The sequence below is a fragment of the Schistocerca gregaria genome, chromosome 8, assembly GCF_023897955.1.
Source record: "Schistocerca gregaria isolate iqSchGreg1 chromosome 8, iqSchGreg1.2, whole genome shotgun sequence".
NCBI classification, from domain to species: domain Eukaryota; kingdom Metazoa; phylum Arthropoda; class Insecta; order Orthoptera; family Acrididae; genus Schistocerca; species Schistocerca gregaria.
The window spans coordinates 114,920,149-114,939,719 of record NC_064927.1 but is presented as its reverse complement, the minus strand read 5'-3'; the positions used below and the strand labels follow the sequence as shown (position 1 = coordinate 114,939,719).

General features: G+C 45.3%; 1 protein-coding gene across 2 annotated transcripts in view; it reads left to right on the top strand.

The window, feature by feature from the left end:
• Positions 1 to 19,571, top strand: part of LOC126285297 (synaptotagmin-5-like) — a 222,402-nt gene that overhangs the window by 47,901 nt on the left and 154,930 nt on the right. The window lies entirely within an intron of this gene.

Here is a 19,571-nt window from a genome sequence, read left to right as displayed (position 1 = left end):
TCTGTTTATTGACGAAGCCGTCCAGGTAAAAATAAGCTTCGTCAGTAAACCAAATGCTGCCCACATGCATATCGCCGTCACCAATCCTGTGCACTATATCGTTAGCGAATGTCTCTCGTGCAGCAATGGTAGCGGCTCTGAGGGGTTGCCGCATTTGAATTTTGTATGATAGAGGTGTAAACTTTGGCGCATGAGACGATACGTGGACGTTGGGGTCATTTGGACCGCAGCTGCAACATGGCGAATGGAAACCCGAGGCCGCTGTTGGATCACCTGCTGCACTAGCTGCGCGTTGCCCTCTGTGGTTGCCGTACGCGGTCGCCCTACCTTTCCAGCACGTTCATCCATCACGTTCCCAGTCCGTTGAAATTTTTCAAACAGGTCCTTTATTGTATCGCTTTTCGGTCCTTTGGTTACATTAAACCTCCATTGAAAACTTCGTCTTGTTGCAACAACACTGTGTTCTAGGCGGTGGAATTCCAACACCAGAAAAATCCTCTGTTCTAAGGAATAAACCATGTTGTCCACAGCACACTTGCACGTTGTGAACAGCACACTCTTACAGCAGAAAGACGACGTACAGAATGGCTCACCCACATACTGCATTGTCTTCTATATCTTTCACATCACTTGCAGCGCCATCTGTTGTTGAAAATTGTAACTACTGTAATTTCGAAAGTTTGTCCGCCTGAAAATGTACTGTTGTCCCAAGCATATTGCAACAAATGGTGTATTTTATCGCTGCTCGTTTAGTTTTTATTGCCGTTTCAAATATATCGGTCATTTTTGAAACACCCTGTATGTAGGTCAGTTCTAGCTACTGCGTCAAAAAATCATCATTTTTCGCCGTTTTTACAGTACGTATGTGCAGTGGTATGTTGCAGGTTTTGTAGTTTTGCTGTTACTTTTTGTACTATTGCAATAAATAAATTGTTTACTTGTTGCAGAAATGAGAGAAGAAAAAAAGCAATGGAAATGTAGGAAAAAACCACTGGGAACACAAGTAGCAAAAACGCACTACTTGCATACTTTGGAATCGACATGTACAATTTACCTTTATAGGACAAATCTACTAACCCATTTCCAAAAATGTTATTGTCCAAAGTAGTATAGAAAACATTTCCAAAAATGATAAACATTGGAATCGGTAACTCTAATACCCATATCTCATATCGCCTACAGCATCCCGGAACATGATACACCTTGGAATTTGTACCTCATAAATGAAAGTACAAGTGGCACAGGTATTGGAAAAACTTCGAAATGGGAAAAAGAAGATGATTATACAGAAAGTTACCACATATAAAGTTGGAGAGAAGTGAAAGATCATGGCTGACCAGAAGAACAAACTAAGGACAGAACACGCAGTAAGAATGCTAATAGTTGAAACTATAACAAAACAAGCAAAAACCAAAATGATGTATGAAATATATAATAAGCAACACTAAATGCCAGGCACGAAAGACGTACCACCCAAATCAGGTTCTTTCCAACCCACATGCCCTGCCCGCTCTCAAAATTGTGAAATAAAAAACACAAAAAAAGCAAAGAAGCGAACACACAAAATCTCACGCACAAGACTCAAGAAGCTAACGCCTCGCTCCTCTATTTTACTCAAAAAATACTGAAACATCAAAAATACTTCTCCCCAAAGAAACCAGGAAGTAACAAACCTTCAACCACAGTAAATGAAAAAAAGAAGAAAGCATAAAACTAAAATGAGTGAAATACTGGGTTTATATTCTCTTTCTTTGCCGTTTAGGGTGCAACTAGATCCGTCAATTCATTCTCGTGTTTTTGCTCTCTTTATGTTTATTTTACAATTAATTGTGGTTCTTAATATTTTGCTATGGCTTAGGTATTAAAAGTATACTGTTTCGTATTACTTAAAAAAGCAATAAGAAGTAACATGTGTCTTACAGAGTTCATCTGCGGCCAAAGATCTTAATAGACAGTTCCGTTCGCTCCGCTGGGTGCGCTAGTGTCGCTCTAGTTGTCAAATGGTAATAATGCTGTGAGAGTATACGTTGCGATTGATTGTAGAAGTTCTTTGTGTCGAGTTGACGTTGTGCTGTTCGTTTGTCGTGTTATTGTCGCCGAGGCGTATTTGTAAATTCAAATTTGTTAATTTATCATCGTAATGTTTTCCTCATTCATTCGTGGTATGTCGTAACAGTGGTTTTTAATTTGCGGTGCGTGTTTGTTGGGAAAGTCTCCCTGTATATTTTGAAGTAGCGATATCTGGTGAACTTTTTTTTCCATTGTTCTGTTGTGCAGATTCTGATTCTGCTTTGCTTGATTTTAGTTCTGCGTAAGAAATTTCGGTGGACGAGGATTCGAATTCCGATTCATGCGATTAGTGATTTCAGTTTTTGTGCTTATCAAACGCACTGTTTCTATAATTTTTATGTGCGCCTTTCCTGTGGGCGAGCTTCTGATAAGCACCTGAAAACCTTTTCAAGTTGTGTGTTAAAACGTAATGTTGTCTTTAATGTTGGATAATTTTTTAAGAAATAATATAAGCTATATATTCTATTCTGCAGCAGCTTCTTGTTACTTCTTCCAATTTGCGCTACTTGATGGCCAGTCAGTTTACTGTTGTGGCTTAGCTATTTTTATGGTGTGCTGGCTGTTAAATGTAAAAAGCGACGTAACATAGGCATAATGGACCAGTGGCACACTTTTATGTAGGATTGGATCTTTGGTATAATTTTGATGGATATAGCTAGACACGGAATCTTTCTGGAATTCTGTCGGTGTATAATAACTATTTCCGGTCTTTTAAGTCTGTAGTAGTATAGTATTAGTAGATCTTCATCAGATTTTGGTGTAATAATAATAAAGTTATTTTCCATTTTTTTGGTCATTATGTTTCAAAGTTTTGTTTGTGATTAATGGCTGCTGTTGCAGTTGTTCAAGCTGTTATTTTGTTAATACTGCGAGCTGGAAGTGTGGAATTGTCAGTGAAGGCACGCTTCCAGTTTGTCTGTTACGGAATTCTTTCACTGTTTGTAAAACATACTGTTTACCAGTTGCTTCTTACGGCGAAAGATTAGGATTCCGATTTTTGTAAGTTGTTGCAAATGTTTCCACTATTGTGGTTATATGAAAATGAAATGATCGCATGTCAACTAGAGACCATACTATATGCATCACCAAAACCTTAAAATATGCGTGCAAATTGCATGAAAAATGCTTAAAATGCATTCTAAGTATCGAAAAGTGCATGATCAAATAATAAAAAAGCATGGTAGACTTCGTGCGTTACATCTCAAAACTCGAATCTAAGCTTGTCCATTACGAGGAAGAGCGCCGCCCACGTGAAAAATCGGTATATTTCGAACGATGATGTCATTTTCTGAATGCTTTTTGGTGGAGGTTAGGAAATGGTCATTTCTGGGATTATTTTCTAAAAATTTGCAAAATGGGGACGCATACCTCGTTTCAAGCATTGTTCCTTCTTTGCTATTGTTGTCGGCAACAAGCTGAAGCACGCGAGTGATTCGCACGCAGAGGGGCACGATCAAAAAGTCCGTGATATTTTATGTAAAAATCAACATACAATCGTGAATTTTTTTTACCAGCATTAACTTTTAATTAATACTATTGGACCAAAGCATCATTTACAGATTTACATAAACGACTAAGTACTGTTCCAAATGTTCGGTAGTAAGATTGTGTCTTCGATCACTCAAAACATTTTTATAAGCAGAAAAGAACCGTTCTACATCAACTGACATAACTGGGTAGTATTTTAATGTGGGTGTTATGTTATCACTTAACTGTTTCTGGTAAAAGTTCACTTATCCCATTAATAAAACTATCAATTTGACAAGAGCGTCCGAAGCCTGGGTTATCGTTTGAAATGTTTTCAAACTTTTTAAGTTATTTGGGAATACCTCTGGCAATGAGAAGTTCACTAGAATAATTTTATTCGTTATCTGAACAGATTCATTCAACGTCAAACCTTGAGTTTCAAGCTTTTTAATACTTGCAGGTATGTGGCAAAAATGAGTGCTAATCACAGCAATCTTTTTTAATACCGGAATCATTAAGATCTTTCTTGCACTGGCGAACCACCAAAGCCTCCGCCTTCTTACTACCCCTCTAAATGGCCTCGAAATGTTCATTGTAAAAGAACACAGCTTCGACGCAGGTACTCCAATGAGTTACCACTGATTCGGGAGGTGAAGGCACGTTAGTAGTTTTTCTTTGTAGGTCTTGAAGCGAGAAGGAGCCTTTAGAAATACATTCTTTGTGGATGAAATCAGTTTCTTTACATTCACAAACGTGGAACGTACGTCTACAGCAATGTGATTTACTTCATGTTCAAAGCACGCCACATGAATCAAATTGGAATACAATGCTCGGAGGGCTTTTCCTTCTTTGGTCATATAGAGAGCAGCACCTGAAATAAACACAAACACTTTTATCTGCAGACGATTCTGGAAATATTTCTCTAATACCCTTATTCACAAATCTAGCGATCGTAGAATGATTTACTTTTTCAAGTTCTTATCAGTCCGCTAAATGGGAAGAAGGCTCTTCTTTTAAAGCACCAACAATTAAATTTGCAATGTAACGGCCACAAGTGTGTAGTTTCGTCAACTGAAATCTAGATAATGGTGTCCTCGAGTAGATTGTATAGTTCTTCCAGAATATTTACGTAAATTGTCGGTATGTAACTTTTACGCAGTGTTGATTCAGCTGGTATATTTTGATTTTTGCAATATTTCTGCAGGCAGCCTTTGAGGGTAGGGGTTGTAAGTTTGTGAAGAGGAATATTGCTTGCAATGAATGCTTCATACAGATACATGTTAAACCAAGTTTTTTGGTTACCTTTGAACAAATCTCTGCCACTGCACTTGCTGTTATCAGAAGTAGTCGAGGGCCGCGCGGGATAGCCGAGCAGTCTACCGCTGCAGTCATAGACTGTGCGGCTGGTCCCGGCGGAGGTTCGAGTCCGCCTTCGGGCATGAGTGTGTGTGTTTGTTCTTAGGATAATTTAGATTAAGTAGTGTGTACGCTTAGGGACTGATGACCTTAGCAGTTAAGTCCCATGAGATTTCACACACATTTGAACATTTTTTGTTGTTGTCGTGGTCCTTTCCCCTGCATTCCTTCGATATGAAGACTTATCTTTACATACTGGCCTGTTTGAAACATTTTTTTGAACAAAACTTTTTTCTCGCAAACTCGACAATATAAAACAATTCCGTCATATGAAAATGTTCCGCCCGCATCTCGTGGTCGTGCGGTAGCGTTCTCGCTTTTCACGCCCGGGTTCGATTCCCGGCGGGGTCAGGGATTTTCTCTACCTCGTGATGGCTGGGTGTTGTGTGATGTCCTATAGGTTAGTTAGGTTTAAGTAGTTCTAAGTTCTAGGGGACTGATGACCATAGATGTTAAGTCTCAAAGTGCTCAGAGCCATTTGAACAATTTTTTTTTTGAAAATTTTTCAGGATGGTGAACTATCCGCGAAACGACGTTTTTTTGTTCGGACGGCATGGCGCGTACAATGTTATACACTACACATTCGTAAACACGTTCAGCTGTGTTCGGCGCGGGCGCAGGAGCATTGGATTCAGTCTGCCTGTTCCTCTGCTGTAATGATTTCGCTAAGCAGTGGCCTCTCGGTTAGCGACTGCAGGCAGTTCTAGGTCGCGGTCGACCTGTGAGACAGAAAAACTGTAAACATACAGCGAAAATAAGCATCGTCATTAGTTTTTAGTTAAAATATGCCATAACCGGTGGAAAGGAGCCAACTATGCAACATGCAGATGCATATAATTCGGTCTCTAGTCATTATTAATCGTACTTGTTTGGCAGTCTGGTGTACGACATGTTTGTCGCTACTTCGGGACGAAGCGTCGATGAAAATGAGATGAAATGATAAGATGAACGAATACCCAGTCCCCGAGCGTGGAAAATTTCTAACGGGATCGGAAATCGAACTCAGGACTCCGCGAAGTAGAGGCAGTGGCGCTAACCATATTTTTTTAAAACCCTACAAGAAATTTATTTATAACATTCAGTCACATAATTATTGAAACAATCAATCATTGTTAGTCCTTCAAAATAGCAATCAGACTGGCCTATGCAGTCAGGGACTGTGGCCTTGTGTGTTGGCCTAAAGATTACTATTTTGTCAATCTTTTTGTTGTCTGTCTGCGACTGAACATCTCCGAAAAGGACTTTTACATTCACAACACTTTGGTTACGAAGACCAAAAACTGAATTCTTTTTGAGTGCAGCAACAAAAAGAAAATTATTCATCAAGTCTCGACCTTTTGCTTCGCACTTTGTGTATTTGAGAAATTTTCGTAACGTTTGTCGTAATTTTTACGTTCCGCTGAGCCCGCAAAATAGTATGCGTAAGACATGTTTAAAAAAAAAAAAAAAAAAAAAAAAAGTAGCTGCAGTTTTCTGCGTAGTTGACATTATCAAATGATCTGCGAAAGGAACATAGGTAAATTGTGACCATTTCCTGTTTACATTTTCATTGGTAGTTACGTCTAATAAGTACTGACGGCCGTGTTCATTGCGCTGTTGACTGTAATGAGCTGCAGACGCTTTTGGCCGTCTGCTTTGAGGATTCCTCGTAGGCATCTCTGCCTATCCACCCAGGGTTTCATAACTTCCTTTATCACGTTTCTCGCCTTCACCATTAGATCAAGAGCTACGTACGTTATATGAAACTTCTATAGACGTTAATATCGCTATTTTGAGTAATTTTAAGGGGGCAAAAAGCTTTAATTAATTTCCACTCGTCTATATCTTGTAGTAGGAACCTATTTCCCTTCTTCTCCCAATGTTCAGCGTTCCATTCTGGCTGTCACATTTGTAGTTCATGCTGAAGGCTATTCATTTCTCTTCGGGGATTTCTTGCTAAAGTTTCCTAAACCTATTAACTGAAGTGAAAGAGGAGACAATTTTTCGTGATGCGTTTATTAATGCCGTTAAAAAGGCTTCCTTGATAGCTGCTTTAATTTTGGGGGCTCAGCATTCATTTGCTAAGTACGGGCTTGGCGACTGCGGGGCCCTGAGCTGGAAACTGGTCAGCGCCGCCAGTCTCCTGTCACCATAACCCCCAGACATGCTTCAGCGACCACTCTATGGCGCGGCGGTGGAATGTTGTGTGCTGCAGGGAATGGTAATCTTTGCTCGACCGCTTGGATTGCGAGGAAGGTAAACCTCTATAAAAACCTCTCAATCTTACGGTGTGCTGCGCGCCTATAAGATGTATGGCTGTTGGGGTGGAACAGTCGCAAGCGGGCAACCTCTGGGGCACCTGCCGCACTCCAGTAGTATAAGGCTTACTGAGGTACGTGGGGCTCTGTCTAAGCGGACCTTCAGTTCCATAGCTGCTCGTGGGACCGCAAGGACCCTTCGACCTCTACATTTCCCCCTACCAGTGGATTGGGTGGGCCATTGGTAGGAAAACACACCCTATCGAAAAAGCGACTTCGTGCTGCGAGTCCTCCAGCGCCTGGTGTTACTAAAGATTTATCAGACTGTCGTAACAGAGCACATGCTGATAACCAGAATGTGTTTTTGATTGTAAAACGGAAGGACGGTAGTTTTGAGAGGGTTTCTCCCTTTCACATCCACAAAGGTCTTGAGGGAATTGCAGGAACACTGAAATCTGCGAAGTCTCTTCTCTTCGGAAAGCGACCTGTCTCGGAGAGTACGCTATCGACACCGAGCTCCACTCCACTTTGAACTGTAGTAAGGGTGTTGTGACATGTAGGGAATTGGTGGATATCCCCAAAGACGAGTTGTAATCTGAGTGGGCTGACGAAGGTATTGTTGACGTTCAGCATATTATGAAACGAGTCGATGGGGACCTAGTCAAATCCGACTCGTTTACTCTCACGTTCAATTGCCCGAGACTCCCTGAGCATGTTAAAGCAGATTTCTTACGTTTGCCAGAACGGCCATATTTCTCCAACCTAATGCGCTGTTTTAAATGTCAGCGCTTTGGGCATACTACGTTGGGGTGCAGTGGGATAGCCACTTGTGGTAAATGTGGTCAGCCTGCCCATGAAGGAGCCGATTGTTCATCGCCTGTGAAGTGCGTGAATTGCTCTGGGAGTCACCCTGTCTGGAGCCGGGTCTGCCCCATCTATCTCGATGAACGGAAGATACAGGAGATCAAAACATCTAAGCGCATCCCCTATGGTGAGGCCAAGAAGCTCTTTAAGGCCATGCAGCCTCCTGTGTTTACAACATCTTTCGTTTCTGCTCTGCAGAAAGCGTACAGTTGGCCACTGTTTCTACACAAACGGAGGTTGCTAGTGTCAGCACTAATACCTGCGTTTGCCAGTGCACTTGCGCTCCTGCGGTTGTTTTGCAACCTGCAGCTCTGCCCACAACAAGGCCGAGGTTGCTGACATTGGGGTACTTGCTGCCCCTCCCCATATGGCGCCTTCTGCCCAGGCGAGTAAAGCTCCAACTGTTGACAAGGTTCTGCATTCTAAGCCCCCCAAGACAAAGACACCGAAGGTGGATGTTTTGCTACCTGAGGAGACTAATCAGGGTTGGTTCCGATGACGATGCCATCGTACTGTCTGACATCTCCCTTCAGAGCTGATTGACATCGATGGGGGGGCCATCTTCTCGCCCCAGTATGGGCTCTCCTCCAAAGCACAGAGGCAGTGTGAAAGTTCAGCCACCCTGATCACTGGCTCCCATATTACAGTGGAATCTGAATAGGTTCAGGACGCATGTGGCTGAATTACAACTCCTTGTATGAGAGGGCCCCTTGTGCTTATGTCTCCAAGAGACACATTTTCGGGCCACTGATGCTCCTTCTTTACAGGGATATACTGTGTATCGAAACGATGATCTGATGGAGGAAAGGGCAAAGGGTGATGTTGCGGTTTTGTTCGAGACATGCACCACTCATCTGAGATCCCTCTCGTTACGGGCTTGCAAGCAGTTGCAGTGGACCTTCTTGTGGGGCGGAGGCTCACAATCTGTTCCGTTTACTTACCGCCTCAGGATGCAATAGACTGCGGCTCTCACAGACCTTATTAGCCAACTCCCGCGCCCATTTCTCCTTCTGGAGGACTTCAGTGCTCATAATGTCTTATGGGGCTCGACAACTACTTGCCCCAGGGGTCGCGGTCTGGAAAGCCTCATGACGTCTGAAGAACTGTGCATCCTCAACTCTGGTGCTCCCACTCATTTCTGTACTGCTTCTGGGTCAACGTTAGCTATTGACCTTTCCTTTTGCTCTCCAGCATTCGCGGATTCTGCTCTGTTGGAGGTTGCCGCTGACCTCCATTCTAGTGACCACTTCCCCCTTTGGCCTCGCCTCCTGGATGAAGCTGTGGCATTACCAGTGCCGCCCAGGTGGCACCTCTGCAGAGTTGACTGGATACTTTTCAGCCATTTTACTGCTTTGGAACACCGTGCCAGCGTCCATGAATGGGTCGATCATGTTACTGCCGTGATCTCCCATGCTGCTAAATTGTCGATCCCACCGTCCTCAAGTCATCCCAAGAGCCTTCCTGCCCCTTCGTGGACCACTGAGTGCCGCTCAGCCATCCAAGCCCGCCGTGTAGCTGTGCGCCACTTCAACTGCCGTCCCTCAGCTGACAATCTTGCGGTCTTTCGGGTGGCAAGGGCCAAGGTGCGGCGAGTGATTTAAGAGAGCAAACGACGGTCATGGGAATCGTTCGTGAACTCCATCTCCCGCTCCACTATTTCTATGAAAGTATGGGAAGCCATCAGGAGAATTTCCGGGAAACGCAGCCAACTACCTGTCACGGCATTGCTGCATCAGGGTTGACTACTCACGGCGCCGAGAGACATTGCCCAGACACTGGCCATGCATTTTGCAGAATCTACTGCCACTATTAATTGTGATCCAGATTGCTGCCGCTACCGCACTGCCATCGAGAGGGGTCACTTGAACTTCCGGTCACCAAGTTCTGAACCCTACAACTGCCCCTTCACAATGTGGGAACTGTATTCGGCGCTGTCTGTGGCTCATGATACTGCGCCCACTCATGATCACATCGTGTACAGCATGCTGCAGCACTTGTTGCTGCCATCCAAGGAAGTTCTCCTGAACTGTTTTAATATGATATGGTCATATGGCACGTTCCCTGACTCGTGGAGGGAGGCGATTTTTATTCCCCTCCTCAAATCGAGGACGGAGCAAATGCATCCCCGTAGTTATCGGAGTATTGCTTTGACGAGCTGTGTCGGGAAGACATTGGAACGCATGGTCAACCGGCGCCTGGTTTGGCTGCTCGAGACCAGGCAGCTCCTTAGCCACTCTCAGTGTGGCTTTCGGAGATGTCGTTCAACTATAGACATCTTGACCCTGCTTGAGGCGGCCATCCAGCAGGCCTTCCCACGTAACCAGCATCGTCTAGGTGTATGACACTACTTGGCGCCGCCTTAATCCTGAATCAACTCCATCAGTGGGGCTTTCGTGGCCATCTCCCCATCTTCATTCGGTCCTTTCTTTCCCACCGCCTCTTTCGATATCGGGTTGGTAATGTGCTATCTGATTTGTACGTGGAGGAGAATGGTGTTCCGCAGGGAATCGTTCTAAGTGTCACCCTCTTTGCCGTCGCCATTAACAGTATCATGTCCACTATCCGGATTCCTGTCCAGTGCTCCTTGCTGTTTTCTGTTCTTCCTTCAGTCTTGTCACTGCTAGTTGGCAGCTGCAGCTTACGATAAATCGATTAGAGGCATGGACTGCAAAGACGGGTTTCACCTTTTCTGCAGACAAATGTGTGTGTGTTCATTTTAATCGCTCTAGACGTCTTTTTACCTCCCATGAAATGCGTCTGAGGGACACCATTCTTACTTTTAGAGACACTGTGAGGTTACTGGGCCTCACTTTTGATTCCAAGTTGTCGTGGTTGCCGCACCTTAAAGAGCTCAAGGTGCGGTCCCTGAAGGCACTGAATATTTTGAAGTGTCTGAGCCATCGGTCCTGGGGAGCAGATCGGGCGCGTCTGCTGCAGTTTTAAAGGGCTTTCGTCCGGTCGTGTCTTGACTATGGATGCACCGTGTATGGGTCAGCGAGGCCTTCGTATCTGAGGATTCTTGACGCAGTACACCATGAGGGTATCAGGCTGGCCACTGGTGCCTTCCGTACCAGTCCCATCCCCAGTCTGTGTGCTGAGGCAGGGGAACCGCCGCTCGCGATCCGGCAGAAACTCCTCATGGTGCGACGGGTGTGTCAATTCCTTGCCTGTCCTATCTCCCCTGCGTACCCTACTGTTGCCCGACCGCCTATGGAACGTCTCTTTCCCAGTCGTCCTAGGGCAACGAGACCATTTGGGATTCGTGCCAAGCATTTGTTAGAGCCTCTTGGTGTGGAGCATGTGGCACCCCAACTCCAGGGTTTTACCCGCCTGCCTCCCTGGTTGCTCCAGAGGCCCAGCGCCCTTTTAGACTTGTCAGAGTACCGGAGGAGCTGCACTCCTGCGTTTGTTTTTACCTCCTTATTTTACGATATTTTAAACCAGCATCACGACCATGTACCAGTATTTATGGATGGCTCTAAACAGGGGGACTCTGTTGGTTGTGTTGTGATTTTCACTGATCGAGTCGTCAAGTTACGGCTTCCTGCGACATTTACCATCTTTGATGCCGAATGGTTTGCGATCTTGCGGGCATTGGAGCAGATGAGATGTGTTCCCAGTCTTAAGTTTCTCATCTGTTCTGACTCCCTGAGTGCCCTTCAGACCATGCAACACTTGTACCCATCGGATACGATCGTCCAGAACATCCATGTTGCCGTACTCCACCTGCAACGGCAGGGGCAGGAGGTTTCTTTATGCTGGGTGCCGGGGCACGTAGGGGAAACGAACTGGCGGGTGTGGCTGCCAAAGATGCATGATCCCTCCCTCACGTTGTTGAATGTGCCGTCGTTCCCCTCCATGCTGTTACCTCCGTTTTGCGTTTTCGTGTTATGCGTCAATGGGAAGAGGAGTGGCTGGCAGTTGAAAATAAGCTGGGTTTGGTCAAGGCCACCACGCGGCCATGGCGTACGTCCTACCAGTCACGCAGGCGGGATGAGGTTCTCCTGACTCGCCTCCGCATTGGGCACAGTCCCTTAACGTACGGTTTTTTACTCCGGCGGGAGGACCCCCCCCCCCCCCCCCCCCCATCTGCAGTGCTTGTGGCGTCCAGATTACTGTCCGCCACATTTTACTTGACTGTCCTTTATTCTCTGACCGGATTTGCCCTCTATTTTGCAAGACGACGCAACGACTGTGGTTAAGGTCTTACGGTTTTGTGTCCTGTCCAATTTGTTGCCTCGGGTTTTAGGAAGAGGATTTTGATGTGCTGCTGTGTGACTGGCTCACCCAAGGTTTAGGTAAGAGGTCCGCCAGTCACGATTACCTACTGCTTTCACTTCGATTTCTGTTCTCTTTTCCTTGTGTTTCCTTTTCTTTTTTAGTGCGTTTCTTCTCCGCTTGTTTTGCCTCTGTATGTGAGGATTTGGAACTGCGTCAAACCTGTGTCTTTCAGTCGTTCTCCTTGTTCACTGTCCGTCTTCGTCCCTTCACCGCATGTGTTCCTGTTTCAAAGCGTTTGGGCGCTGATGACCACACTGTTTAGCGCCCGAAAATCTCAAACCACACACACACACACACACACACACACACACACACACACACAAACTTGGCTGCGCTGATAGCCCAACTGCCGTCACCATTTCTGTTACTGGGCGATTTTAACGCCCATAACGCTTTGTGGGTCGGCTTGGTGGCGACAAGGCCGTGGCACTGTCGGTGAGCAAGTGTTGGCACAGCTCAACCTTTCCCTCTTAAATGATATTGCCTCCACACATTTCAGTGTGGCACATAGCACGTACTCAGACTTTTACTGTCTTTGTTGCAGAATTGTCTGCTATCTTGCGAGGACTGGTGCAGGTGAGACATTCTTCCTGTCATAAATTTCTTGTCTGGACCGATTTACTAAGTGCCCTTCACTCTTTGCAACGTTTTTATGTAGCAGATAAAATAGTCCAGACCATCCAGGTTGCTCTCCTCCACCTTGGGGAAGGTGGTGGCTTTCTGCTGTGTTCCGGGGCATGTCGGCATTCCTGGGAATGAAAGGGCAGATCTCGCAGCCAAGGAGGCGTTTCTCGCCCCACAAATATCTCAGTGTGCTAACGCCCTGCACGCACTCACCTCGCTGTTGAGCTCACGAGTCGTGCGTCGGTGGGAGGATGAGTGGCTTTCAGTGACTGACAATAAGCTCCGTATAGTCAAGCCCAAAACAAGTGTGTGATGTACTTCCTTTCAGCCCCGTCGTCGGGACGAGGTTCTCCTCACTCGGCTTCGGATAGGTTACAGTCCTATGACGCATGGCTTCCTTTTCCGGCGGGAGGACCCTTCAATTTGTGGTGCTTGTGGCGTCCAGGTCACTGTGCGCCACGTTTCATTGGATTGCGTTTTATTTTCTGACCAGCGGGCTGCGACTGACTTGCCAGCGGACCTGCCATCTCTTTTAGGCAACACTCTGACGAATGTGGTTAAATTTTTAAAGTTCTGTGCCATGTCAAATGTTTTTACAAAGGTTTTAGGGAGAGGATTTTAATTTGCTCACTGTGTGACAAGCTCGCCCATATTTTATGTAAGTGGCCAGCCAATGACAATTTTGTGTGGCATTATTGTTGCTATGTTTTTCCTTTCCTTCGGTTTTACTTTCTTATGTAGTATTTTCCTTCTTTTTCTGCTTTCTTTGAGTGTGTTTTTCAGTTTTATTAGGTCTGTCCACTTTCGCTCCTTTTAATGTGTGTCAGGGCGCTGATGACCTCGATGTTGGGCGCCCATAAGGCCCAACACACAGCCCCAACACACACACACACACACACACACACACACACACACACACACACACACACACAAACGCACACTGCAACGGCAGGGGAAGGAGGTTTCTTTCTGTTGGGTGCCGGGGCACGTGAGTATTAGGGGAAACGAACTGGCGGGTGTGGCTGCCAAAGACGCATGTTCCCTCCCTCACGTTGTTGAATGTGCCTCCCCCTCCATGCTGTTACCCCCCCCCCTTTTGCGTTTTCGTGTTATGCGTCAATGGGAAGAGGAGTGGCTGGCAGTCGGTGATAATAAGCTGCGTCTGGTGAAGGCCACCACGCGGCGATGGCGTACGTCCTACCAGTCATGCAGGCGGGATGAGGTTCTCTTCACTCGCCTCCGCATCGGGCACAGTCCCTTAACGCACGGTTTTTTACTCCGGCGGGAGGACCCCCCAATCTGCAGTGCTTGTGGCGTCCAGATTACTGTCCTCCACAGTTTACTTGACTGTCCTTTATTCTCTGACCAGAGGGCGATGGTTTCCTTGCCACCAGATTTGCCCTCTATTTTGCAAGACGACGTAACGACTGTGGTTAAGGTCTTACGGTTTTGTGTCCTGTCCAATTTGTTGCCTCGGATTTTAGGGAGATGATTTTAAAGGGCTGCTGGGTGACTGCCTCACCCAGGGTTTAGGTAAGAGGTCCGCCAGTCACGATTACCTACTTGTTTCTCTTCGATTTCTGTTCTCTTTTCCTTGTGTTTCCTTTCCTTTTTTAGTTCGTTTCTTTTCATCTTGTTTTGTGTCTGTATGTGATGATTTGGAACTGCGTCAGGCCTGTGTCTTTTAGCCGGTCTCCTTGTTCGCTGTCCGTCTTCGTCCCTTCACCGCATGCCTTCCTGTTTCTATGCGTTTGGGCGCTGATGACCACGCTGTTTAGCGCCCGAAAACCAAAAAACCACACACACACACACACACACACACACACACACACACACGCACGCCTCGGGCATGGATATGTGTGATGTCCTTAGGTTAGTTAGGTTTAAGTAGTTCTAAGTTCTAGGGGACTGGTGACCTCAGAAGTTAAGTCCCATAGTGCTCAGGGCCATTTGAACCATTTTTTTATTATATCCCTCAAGGCCAGCTTTGATTTCTCAACCATGTTCCTCGTCTAATGGAACGCCATAGTCTATCCTTGTCATATCTCCATATGAATAAATCGTGAGTACGACGAGATTTATCAGGCGCTTATGTTCGCCACACTCACGACGTCGAACGTAATGAGCAAGAAGAACAGACATTCGCTAAAATCGAATGATTGCCATTATGTCTAAGCCCTAAGCCTCCTCTAAGTCTTCCACATTCATGGGAATAGATAAATCTATACGTACAAACGCGATTTAAAAGTAAAAATTGTTCTAAATGAAAAATTATTCATCCAACATCTCTAACTCACTAAGAATGGAAATAAGTATTGATTGAATTGGAAAGAACAAATGATTTAAATTAATGCAAACGACAAAAATCTTACACGATGTATAGTGTTGCCTTTTAAAAACACATTCATTTGTTTCAATTTACAATGGTAGCGCTAATCCACAGCAGACAACAGATTTATTATCTATGGCTCGAAAGTATCTGTGAGTAACCTATGAAGTCATTGGTCAAAGCCGACGGGTTGTATCCCGTTCTTCATTTGACCCGGATTGTATAAATCTGCTGAGCCTAACGGCGTTTAGAGACGCTTTATTGATGCACGCGATTTTTTGCCTTGCACAATGACGTATTTTGCCCACACTTTTGCATAAAAATAAGTGCTCTTCACTCTCTGTCACATTACATAGGGAACATATGTGTTAATCCGCTAAATGTATCGTTCTTAGTTTTGAGATGGTAGCTATTTTCCTGTTAACCCCGAGATACCAGTTAGATTTGACTTCAGATTGTAGACCACGATTGTTGTTTTTACAAACTGACTGCCAAACAAAATTTGAGTATTTTTGCTCAATTATGTTGCTATCTTGCGTTCAGCTAGGTTCGTGTATACCTCTTTCACTTTGCTGCTTTCCTATACTAGAGTCGTTAAGGAATTTTCCACTGTTTATAGGTGTTGCTGTTGAACGCATACATGGCTTGTGATAGTCTAAATACGTCGGTGAGATTTAATCCTCTTTATTCGTAGTCATTGATAATTCTAGTGAGCGAAACTCTTTCCGAGATAGATTCTTAGGACGAATGTTAGTAGTATCATAGAGTCCGATGTTTTTCCTAAAATAATGAATTTCGGACGACGTAATAAGGTGTGGTTGCGGAGTTGGATGACAGTTTCGAATATTTTAACCATGCATTAGTTCTCCGTGATTCGTGGTTTTACTTTTCCGGTGACAATTGGACGTAGAGAATAGAGTTTTGGTCATAGTAATTGTTTACAACGGTTTCTGCAATTCGGACACGATCAAAGTGAGGCCTTTCGGTGAATAATCCCTTATTGTCCGAATTATGTAATGCGTCACTAACGCAAGGCATTTTTCCAGAGAGACTAAAATATGCCTTTGTTAAAACCCTCTTTAAGAAAGGTGATAAGAGACGTCAGCAACTACCGACCTATTTAACTGCTGACATCATTTTCGGCCATTTTGAGAAGGTGATTCTAGTTTAGTATCTCACCCGGACAACAATAACATCCTCAGCAAATCATAGTTTGGGTTTCAGAAGGGTTGCTTTACTGAGAATGCCATTTACACACCATTCACACACCAGATTTTACAAGCATTAACTAACAAAATAGCACCGGTAGGATTTTTCATGTAAATGATCTACTGTCTAATGTACAACAAGCAGAATTAGTTCTTTTTACAGATGACACCAGTACTGTAATCACTCCCAGTATACATACTGAAATGGAAGAAATGGGTGAACAGTGTTCTCAGAAGTATCATTGACTAGTTTTCTGTGGAAGGTCTCACCCTGAATTTCACAAAGACACATCATATTCAGTTCTGCATCTGCAGGGGTACTACACCAGTGATAAGTGTAACAAATGATGATGAAATAATACATAGGGTGGAAACTTCAGACTTCTTAGGTTTCCATACTGATGAGAATTTAAATTGGAAAAACACATTTTGGAACTCCTAAAACAACTTAGTTCAGCCACATTTGCACTTATAATCGTAGCACATTTTGGGGAGAGAGAAATCAGTAAGTTGACATACACTCCTGGAAATTGAAATAAGAACACCGTGAATTCATTGTCCCAGGAAGGGGAAACTTTATTGACACATTCCTGGGGTCATATACATCACATGATCACACTGACAGAACCACAGGCACAGACACAGGCAACAGAGCATGCACAATGTCGGCACTAGTACAGTGTATATCCACCTTTCGCAGCAATGCAGGCTGCTATTCTCCCATGGAGACGATCGTAGAGATGCTGGATGTAGTCCTGTGGAACGGCTTGCCATGCCATTTCCACCTGGCGCCTCAGTTGGACCAGCCTTCGTGCTGGATGTGCAGACCGCGTGAGACGATGCTTCATCCAGTCCCAAACATGCTCAATGGGGGACAGATCCGGAGATCTTGCTGGCCAGGGTAGTTGACTTACACCTTCTAGAGCACGTTGGGTGGCACAGGATACATGCGGACGTGCATTGTCCTGTTGGAACAGCAAGTTCCCTTGCCGGTCTAGGAATGGTAGAACGATGGGTTCGATGACGGTTTGGAAGTGTCCCCTCGACGATCACCAGAGGTGTACGGCCAGTGTAGGAGATCGCTCCCCACACCATGATGCCGGGTGTTGGCTCTGTGTGCCTCGGTCGTATGCAGTCCTGATTGTGGCGCTCACCTGCACGGCGCCAAACACGCATACGACCATCATTGGCACCAAGAAAGAAGCGACTCTCATCGCTGAAGACGACACGTCTCCATTCGTCCCTCCATTCACGCCTGTCGCGACACAACTGGAGGCGGGCTGCACGATGTTGGGGCGTGAGCGGAAGACGGCCTAATGGTGTGCGGGACCGTAGCCCAGCTTCACGGAGACGGTTGCGAACGGTCCTCGCCGATACCCCAGGAGCAACAGTGTCCCTAATTTGCTGGGAAGTGGCGGTGCGGTCCCCTACGGCACTGCGTAGGATCCTGCGGTCTTGGCGTGCATCCGTGCGTCGCTGCGGTCCGGTCCCAGGTCGACGGGCACGTGCACCTTCCGCCGACCACTGGCGACAACATCGATGTACTGTGGAGACCTCACGCCCCACGTGTTGAGCAAAATCGGCGGTACGTCCACCCGGCCTCCCGCATGCCCACTATACGCCCTCGCTCAAAGTCCGTCAACTGCACATAACGGTTCACGCCCACGCTGTCGCGGCATGGTACCAGTGTTAAAGACTGCGATGGAGCTCCGTATGCCAGGGCAAACTGGCTGACACTGACGGCGGCGGTGCACAAATGCTGCGCAGCTAGCGCCATTCGACGGCCAACACCGCGGTTGCTGGTGTGTGCGCTGTGCCGTGCGTGTGATCATTGCTTGTACAGCGCTCTCGCAGTGTCCGGAGCAAGTGTGGTGGGTCTGACACACCGGTGTCAATGTGTTCTTTTTTCCATTTCCAGGGGGGTATTTTGCTTATTTTCATTCAATAGTGTCACATGGAATAATTTTTGGGGTAACTCATCTTTAAGAAAGAAGGTCTTCATTGCTGAAAAACGTGGTATAAAATTAATATGTTGTGTTTTCCCGTGATCATCTTGTAGACATCTGTTTAAGGAGTTGGGCATTCTGACTACTGCTTCACAGTATATTTATTCCATCATGAAGTTTGTTGCAAATAATCCACTACAGTTCAAAAGAAACAATGAGGTACATAATTACAAGACTATAAGAAAAATGACATTCATTACTCAACATTTAGGTTGTCTTTAGTACAGAAAGGGGCGCACAACGCAGCAACAAAGATTTTTGACCACTTATACCCAATGATATAAAATGTCTAACAGACAGCAAGGTTAAATTTGATAATAAATTGAAAATGTTTAGAGTACAAATAGATGTACAAATTAATTTGCTATATGAATGTAAAATGACTCGTTCCACATCATGACAATTTATCGTGCAAAATGATCCATGAAACATGGCGGGCATGGTTTTCGATACGACACATTTCTGCCCTTTCATTCGGTTTCTGTACTGTTACCTATATTTGGAATATCTTTCTTGTTTATCGTAATTGTTTGATCTGTAGCGGAAGTTCTGTAATATATGGCGATGAAAATGTACTTGTGGTTGGCGACTGTGTAATAGCGTATTGAATTTCGCGGTTTATTTAAGTGAATACCGATTTGTCGCGGCATGGTACCAGTGTTAAAGACTGCGATGGAGCTCCGTATGCCAGGGCAAACTGGCTGACACTGACGGCGGCGGTGCACAAATGCTGCGCAGCTAGCGCCATTCGACGGCCAACACCGCGGTTGCTGGTGTGTGCGCTGTGCCGTGCGTGTGATCATTGCTTGTACAGCGCTCTCGCAGTGTCCGGAGCAAGTGTGGTGGGTCTGACACACCGGTGTCAATGTGTTCTTTTTTCCATTTCCAGGGGGGTATTTTGCTTATTTTCATTCAATAGTGTCACATGGAATAATTTTTGGGGTAACTCATCTTTAAGAAAGAAGGTCTTCATTGCTGAAAAACGTGGTATAAAATTAATATGTTGTGTTTTCCCGTGATCATCTTGTAGACATCTGTTTAAGGAGTTGGGCATTCTGACTACTGCTTC